Source organism: Stigmatopora argus, chromosome 17 (genome assembly GCF_051989625.1).
Source record: "Stigmatopora argus isolate UIUO_Sarg chromosome 17, RoL_Sarg_1.0, whole genome shotgun sequence".
Taxonomy (NCBI): Eukaryota; Metazoa; Chordata; class Actinopteri; order Syngnathiformes; family Syngnathidae; genus Stigmatopora; species Stigmatopora argus.
The window spans coordinates 3,564,922-3,573,715 of NC_135403.1; the positions used below are offsets into that span (position 1 = coordinate 3,564,922).

Here is an 8,794-nt window from a genome sequence, read left to right on the forward strand (position 1 = left end):
CAGGTGAAATGGCTTCTCCATTAATAGCCATGTTTCATTATAACATGCATATTACTTGTGCTCCCAGGAGATCACTTTTAATAGGCCTACTTTAGGAGGGGGCTGCGAACTATTGAGTTGCATGTGACTTTGGACGTGGGGGGAATAGAAGTGAAATGGAAAAGTGACCAATGAAACATGACCTTCATCAATGACAGTCAAGTTGGTGAGCCAATCTCACAACACCATCTTTTAGTGTATTTACCTAGACTGGGCCTGTCGTTGCCAATGGTGATCTCTTCCACCTCACTTTAATGAACCAAGGAGAACTATTATGATGGTGAATGGCATATTTAATTCAAGCTCATCTTCGCCGCGGATCCCGACCATGCTGCTACGCCTTGAGTCCGTCTGCTCCACCGACATTGGGTCAAAGTAATTTAGTCCATAATCATTTCCTCTGAAAAGTGCAAGAGGCAAGATAATGAAAGGTTTTCTGGTACTGGGGTGGGGGATAGTGACGCTGCGTGCGTTCAGGTTAGTAGTTATTAGAAGCACGTGAAGCGAAATGTTAAATTTGAAACCCACACGGGCAAAGGACAGGGCCAACGGCTGCTTCCAGATAAGTCAGAGCCAGGAAGAGACCTGGGTAGGGAAGCAGAACTGAGAATGAGGCAGTTTTTCTGTGCGCCCCTGCATGCCCTGCAGTGCTCTGGGGCCTAATTAGCATGCTGCAAAAGGTCACGGCAGGCAATCTCTTAAATACGACTGCCATATGTTTGCCGTGTTCAAAAGGGACTAATGAGAAAGTCGACAAGCTCAAAAGTACCTGGAATTTCAAAGACAATACCGTCCTAATAATGTGGGGTCAGCGGGCTAGAGGACTGGGCAAGTATGGAGAAGTAGATCCAAAAGGAAAATAACCTAAGCCTATGTCTCATTGACTTCATATTAGCAATCACTGACCTATCAAGTCCGCTGTACAGAGTTTATGAGAATCCAACTGCTTGGGGGCAGTTTCTATTAAAGGTGCACCCCACCAAGCAGCTTTCTTAACCCCAAATCATTCTCATTACAGCTTTTGAATATTTCACTCCTATCTAAATAGTTTTGCATGTACTTCCCAGTTTGCAAGGCTAAAAAATGAATTAAAGAGCTCAACATTCCAAGTATTACCTTATAGGAAGTCTGGTATCTCACTTTTGTCAGAGATGCAGCATAAGGTGGAGTGGAGGACCAGAGTGAAATGTCCATATATCTACTGAATAAAAAAAACTGTGGTAGTTCAATATATAGACAATTAATGAAATATTTTTCATTTACTGTGGTCAATTACTAGATTGATAAAATCCTTCCTTCTTTTCCTATTCAATACCGGGTATTTTTTTACTATGCATTCCAGTGTCAATAGTGAGCACTAAATTTGGGTGCTAATAAAACCTTGTGACCCATTTAATTGTATGCAATTAGCTCTTGTTTTAGTCTTTCACATCACTATATTTATTATATGATCTACTTCAAAATGGCATCTTTATGTGTTGCTGCTATATATCCACCTCACCTGTGTTATAGTTTGACATTCACGAGTCACAATTTTAGGGACACCTACCTGCACTTGTCTGAGCTAAGTCAAAGTCACCAATCAACAAATGATAATATAAAATAGCTTTGATACTATTAACTAATATTGTGTTATAATCTAAGAAAAATAATGAACTGGTAAATCAATAGTAATCGGAGCTCTGTATGTGGTGTTTTTACAGCTTCATACCCCAAATACTGTAACTAATGAGAGCGAATAATAACTAAAATAGTTTCTGCAAAGTTATCCAATGATAAGTAATATTCTGCCACCCTTGTGAGGATAAGCGCTACGGAAAATGAATGAATAAATAAAATATCCAATAATATATTTCTTATCAATTCCTCTTTATTTATATTTTAATGCAGCAAGTACTATATCTTATTCCTTGTATTACGTGTGTGCAGCGTTTGACTTTTTGGGGGGGAAGAAATGAAATGTTGTCATATTATTGACCTTTTGATAAAATATTGTATATATAAATACCTATGTCATACAAATGCCATCCCAAGAATGTATTACATACAATTACAGCAATATAGTGATTATGATTACATTCTATGCACTTACAGAAAAAGAAACCACACAAATCAAGAAACTGACATGTGACTAATTCCTGTTAAAACTGGCACACTGGCAACCTTAGACGCATCCTAATTTGCCATCCCATTCCTCAAGAGTTCGCCCTGACATACTGAATTATAAAGGGGCATATTTGTATGCCTGATTGGCCTCAAGCCGTGTTTCGGGGGCGTTGCGAGTGCAGCGCCACAGACAACACATGGGCTCAATATCATTGTAGTGTATGCAAATGTACTCTCCTATGACTCCAGCCCACCACAAGGCATGGAGCTGAGAGTGGGAGTCAAGGCTGATTGTGTCGAGGGTGCTTCTAGATAGAGACAGAACACCCACTAGTGTAGAGTTCTCCAATGGACGATGGAGTTATAGGAGGGTTTTTTTTGCTTGTTAGGACATGCTCACATTGGAATGCAGGCACCAAGGGGCCCCTGAAAGGGGGGAAAGGAGTTAGAAAGAAAGCACGAGTCGAGGTTAGATCAGGAACACATCTACGGCCAACAAATTTGAGGCTAATGAATAATGAAGCTACACCTTTTTCTTTGGCTAGGGTTTGCAGCTCTATTTTTATTTATTTAATTTATTTATTTATTTTTTGTGAACTGCAAAGGCGCTATCTGGCCTGTCACCTCGAATATCTCTCGGCAGCTAAACAGGAAGAAGGGAAAGCTCAGTCGTTCCTCCTCTGTCAAAGGCTGGGTTTTTTATGCCTACCACATCCCCTTTACTGACAAAATAAGCGCAAATATCAATAAAAATACACACTGAGATGTGAAGAATAAATGTAAGTGTTAAGGTCAAACTGCCCCATTATGATATGAAGCATATTTTCAGACAAAATATTGCAATTGGTGAAATGTCTGCTCAAGGGATGTTCTCACGCATCCTCCTCATATGACACTAAAATACAATTAAGTTAAAATTAAATCAGAATCTTGGAGAAGAGGCGGGGGGATAGAGAAGAAGAAATGATTAAAATAATTACAAATTGCGCCCTGACAAGCAAGAGCAAAATTTAGCCCAAAGCCATTTGTCTGTAATTAGTTAATTAATCCTTACACAAATTATGAGCAATAACTCATCAAGCAGGACTCACCCATCAGAAATTCAGCCGGCTTGGATTTCTTCTGCTTAGGTTGCTGCAGAGCCTTCTGCTGTAACTTCTGGAGGGAAATTGTTAAATGAATAAATTAGCTGCAGAATGAAGATCATCATTTATGATCCGCAACTAACGCAGTATTTTAAATATGGGACGACACTGAAATGTCATTTAATTTACATCGCCGCTAAAGGGGTCAAGCGCTAATTGAACAACAGGAGTGGAAAAAATTTTCATCTTAAATAGATAAGAAAAGTTGACATGAATTTGAAATGAAGGTCACATTAAAATACGTCCTGTTTGCTCCTCTTTTTTTATTTAATTATTTTTTTAATTCACATGCAACAAAATTCTCCAGGAAAAATATGTGCACAATGATGGATGTAATACATCCGTATTGATTCTGTTGGTTTGACAAATAAAATCTCTATTCATTGGTGAAACCCAAGCACAAGCCACAACATTCAGTTGAGTTCCAAAATCACAATTAATCTTCCTTTAAAATTCTTCTGTTGCACAGTGGTCATATTTCAACACCTTTCCACTTCTTTTATCCTTATCTGTTCAAATGGATTAATATAGTTATGCATTATCTTCAAAAAATACTTTCGTAATATTGGCTTGTTTGCTGTAATGATAGAGACTCACTCAATACCAGTGACAAATATCATGGGAGTTTCTAGCAAACTGTCAATAAAGGTGATTCTACAGTGATCCTGAGGTGCAAAACACAGTAACAATGATAAAAAGTATAGCAAATACGGCAAATCAAGAAAACCACAAAGCAAATCAAAACATCCGACAAATAACAAAAACAATAAACAAGTCACAATACACAATGGCAAAAAAAACTGCCAATCACAAGATACAACAAATAAAAAGGCAAAGCAACAAACCACAAAATTAAATTAAATCATAAAACAAATAAAAAAACAGTAGGAAATTAAAAACAACTGCAAAAAACAGCAAGCCTATAAACAGAATCACAATTGCAAAAAAGCAACTGCAGTGCAAAATTAATTCGCCGTAGAGCATTGGCTCTAGTGATAAAGTAAGGTCATTGCTGATTGGACAAACCTACCTGAAAAGTTAAGCACTGGTGAAAAAGTTACTATTTGGATGAGAGGGAAGACATGATTGGACGATTTATGCAAATGATGACAAAATCGAAATGGACAAATTTCATAAATGGAATGAGATTTCGGCAGTAGAGCAAGAAAGGTGAGTATATAATAGGGACATGAGGCATTCAATCAGGTCTTCTTTTTTTCCAATTATCAATGAGTACCATTTCTCACCATTGCCTACCTTTCCTGATAGATTCGGCTAAGCAGTGTAGATTGTATTTTTTTCCACTAGTACACTAATAGAAAAGGTATGTCCAGTAAATTTATATATATATATATATATATTTTTTTTATTTTTTATTTTTTATTTTTTTTTTTGCTCAAAGCTTTTGATTCTTTTTACAGCCCACAACCCTTACGAGGATTCGCGGTTCTGGAAGATGAATGAATTGAATGAAAAAAATATTACACAGACTGGATCTGTCTATTTTGTTAAGGTACAAAAACATTTACATAAGGTATAAAACTGAGACGTTAAACCTTATTCTTTTCCTGTATAATCCAACAACGCTGCATTTGTGCCGTAACAAAAATGTAGGTGGCCTACAGTATGCTTGTATGATATGGCAAGCAAGCAAGTTCCCTTTGAAATCAGTAGTATGTGGAACAAACTCAGCAGTCCCACATTTCTCTCATTTCTTAGAATAATGTAAGTGCTGAGGTAAATCTCATAAATTGTTGTTTTGGTTATGGATATGTTTACATAAGGCTAACCCATATACAAAAGGGGCTTTTTTGCTCAAAGCATTTGAGGCTTTTTAAGGATCATTTTATGCAGATTTTGTTGATGATTTGCACTCATACCCATGAACGGCATGTATTTATATACAATATTTAATTTCAAAGAAGAAAATCAAGGGGTTAAGTGGTTGGGGATGGGGAGGGTTATTTAAACTCTAAATGACAGAGTAATTAAAATAGAGAGGGCACAATTGCAAGACCAATCTGGTAAGAGGAGTTTTTGTAAATCTGTTTTTACATTCAGTAAGCCCTACAGCAAGACATCCATTTTTACCATTGAGATTAATGCTTATTTAATTGTAACTTATTTAAAAATCATTTTCTTTTTGATTTGGTACCAATCAGTTTTCTGAATTACAAAAACTCGGGGAGTGTAAGACAGGCAAATGGTGCATCGGTGGATCATGTGTTTTCTATTATCTTCTCATCTTCATTACACATCTGCAATGCTAAGACTAATGATGTTTTGGAGAACGTTCAAAGTAGGAAGAAACTATAATCAAAAATTAATCCATTTTATTTTGTTTAAATAAAAAAATGGCAGCACATCATTAAGGACTCATACAAAATCACTTAAACATAGTGTAAGTTAAAGTGATCATAAGCCAACCAATGGTGTAGGAGTTCATTCACCTGACTTTGGTGCGGGCAGGCGCGAGCTTGATTCCCGCTGGTGCTGCGAAAGGTTGTCTGTCTTTTTGTGTGCCTTACGGTTGACTGGCGACCAGTCTAGGGTGTAGTCTCCCTTTCGCTCAAAGTCAGCTGGGATAAGCTCTGGCAAACCCTGCAACCCTTACGAGGATGCACCGTATGGAAGATGAACTGAACTATGATTTTTTTTCTCAGAGTATTAAAATTCCAAATGGTATTGGAACATCAACGTAGAATTTTTCGATTACTAAATAGATACTTGCAAATTGAGTTGCCTCCATGCTAATGTACTTAGTTGTCTACAATCAGACATTTTTACTATGAATAGCATTTTGCTTATTAATTAACTCAAAAAATAAAAATAAAATCCAAGCTTCTTCTATCGCTATGTTTGACAGTTCGACCCAAACCTAAAAGAAGCAAATTAAGTTAGGTTTGACATAACCCAATGTGTGTAGTTGCAAAAACACTTATGAAAACATAATATTTCCAATCCCAAATCATTTGGATCAACACAAAAGAGATCAAGATTTTACATGACAGAAAACTATCTTATTCACTGATATACTTTAATTATCATTAGATTTTATTGAATTTGAACAAAAAGTAAAAAATGTATATGTATACATTTATAAATATACAATTCATTCATTCATCTTCCAAACCACACATCCTTTTAAGGGTTGCTGGGTTTGCTGGAACCTATCCCGGTCGACTTCGGGCAAAAGGCAGACTATACCAAAGACTAGTCGCCAGTCAGGTGTGGGGCACACAGATGACCATTCGCACTCACAATCATAGTGCCACCAGCGGCAATCGAGCCCGCACCGGCCCACACCGAAGTCAGGTGATTGAACTTATACACCATCAGGTGGCACTTTAAATAGACAACACAAAAGAAAATCCATTTTACTGTGGCATTATCCTTACTCCACCAACAGCAATCTACATGATTGTGTTTGAAAATGCAGTAAGAAGTTAAGCAATTTAGCTACTACATCCCTTTTTCTTCACCATGATGTGTCATTTAATATCCATTTTGACATTACGATGCTTGTTATTTAGCAATTACATGCAATATTGTTTTAAAAAAACACAAACAACAACATAAACCTCTAATGTTTCTGAATTACAGAATGTATTATAGCACTACAAAAGGCTTGCTTTGTGCTATTTTTGCAAAACTTTTTGAGAATATTTCTTCACATAATAACTTAAAAGGAATGTAAAAATATGTGTTTAATTCATGATATTGAATCATTTCAAATTATTATAATTACCACTCTGCACTGCTTCGTTGGAAGATTTTACATGGCATCAAAACTGTTCAAATCAAGCCCAATAGCCCAAAATACACAAAAATATCACACAGGGCCTTACAAACAAAAAAATGCCATTAAAATATTATAAATTACAAGAATTGATTTGATATTTATTTGGTCCTCACATTTGTACAATGTGCAACATAAAATGAGAATAAATACAAAATCAAATACTTAACATGCATTAAATAATAATGGCGGAGCATAATGACCTGAATAAAAGACAGTTCTAATTCTTGAGGTAAAGTGGCAGTTGTTTTTAAATTAAAAGTAGCTTCTCAGGTATATTATTACTCTCATTTATCTGTTTGTCTACTCATGCAGAACATAATCTACAAAACTGTCTTTAAGGTACCATAAATGGGAGGGATCCTTTTTTCAGACCGCAATGGATGCCTACCATTTTGCTATTAAGCACCTGATGTGTCTGTTTAGGGATCGTATTAACTTCAGTTTTACTTCTCCAAATTGGTTCCTTGAACACTCACATTTACTAGATACTACAATGAACAGCATTACGATTTACTCACTATTTTGTTCACTGGTCTTGCTCTAATCTTCTTTCTAACAACGTCATTGTTTCTGACAGTGAGACGCAAATGTGCTTTCAGTTCTGCAAGTCATCTGATAACAGATCCTATATTTGTGGCCTAAGTTAAGTTCAAAGAAAAAGAAGCCGTGGAAACACAAACTGGAAAATAAACACCAGGAGTACAGTGCATACTGTACAAGTATACCCTAGGCAGATTGCTTCAGGTCATTGTCAGTTAAAATTTAATCCACGCGACACCACGTGAGCCCGTGCGTCTCGAGAGCTAAGCGTAATGCCTGCTTCTCATCTCGCTTCCTTTATCCCACTGACATTGACAGCATGCTCCTCACAGTACAAGGCCTGTTGTTTAATGTTCCATAACCGGATGGAACATGCAGATGTTGCATTTCTAAAACGATAAACAACAATTTAATCCTTAGGGACACACAAAAAAGATTAGACTGATAACTGCAGCGTCAACAATGAAGTGTGCATGCTTAGTTATGTACTAGTAGCCTTCCTGGTATATTAAAGGCATAAATATGTAAAATGTGCGGTGCTGCACCAGCACCCTGTGCCAAGACATTTGGGTCAATTGCAACATGCATATTGAGAAGAATATTTATCACTCTCATGTCTCTGCTATCTGCTTTCATGTTTCATTTTGTAGCATACAAATTGCTTCTTTTACATTCCTTTTACATATGAACTTGTAAGAAAAAGGTAATATGTAACTCATGCAATAAACAATATCCCCTCCCGTACCATTACTTTCTTGGTAAATGTGATTGTTGTCAAAGGAATTGAGCACAACAATGGCTTGTTCACTTCTTGTTGCATTTAAAGGCATAGCTAGAAGGGTTTGGGGAAGACCGCTTGCTGCTGGGGGCTGGTGGGCACAGACCAGCTAGAAAGTGAATTTTGCATACTGTACGGATCATCGCCCAGTTCAGCCCAGTCACATTGAATCTGCTGTCAAGCAACTGTGCTTCATGAAACCGTCAAACCTCATTTATGTCTGCCTGTTTTCTTCCCCACGCAGCTGTAAACAAGGCCTCGGCTTTGAGCTGTCTTGGTCAATTCCAGTGTACTCTCGCGCCAGGAGAGCGTGGACAACAAAAAAATTATCTTCACAGAGCTAAAGCTCCCATTTGCAGAAAGGCTCTCCAAGCAATAGGGAAA

At 37.1% G+C, this 8,794-nt stretch overlaps 1 long non-coding RNA gene across 1 annotated transcript in view; it reads right to left on the reverse strand.

Moving 5' to 3' along the window:
• Window positions 1-265: 265 nt before the first annotated feature.
• The window catches only part of LOC144092037 (uncharacterized), an 18,942-nt gene continuing 10,413 nt past the window's right edge, over window positions 266-8,794 (reverse strand). The window contains exons 2-5 of the long non-coding RNA XR_013305955.1: window positions 3,237-3,303; window positions 1,156-1,240; window positions 568-624; window positions 266-439 (exon numbers count right to left, since the gene is read on the reverse strand). This is a non-coding gene — a long non-coding RNA (uncharacterized LOC144092037). The remainder of the gene's footprint in view (window positions 440-567; window positions 625-1,155; window positions 1,241-3,236; window positions 3,304-8,794) is intronic.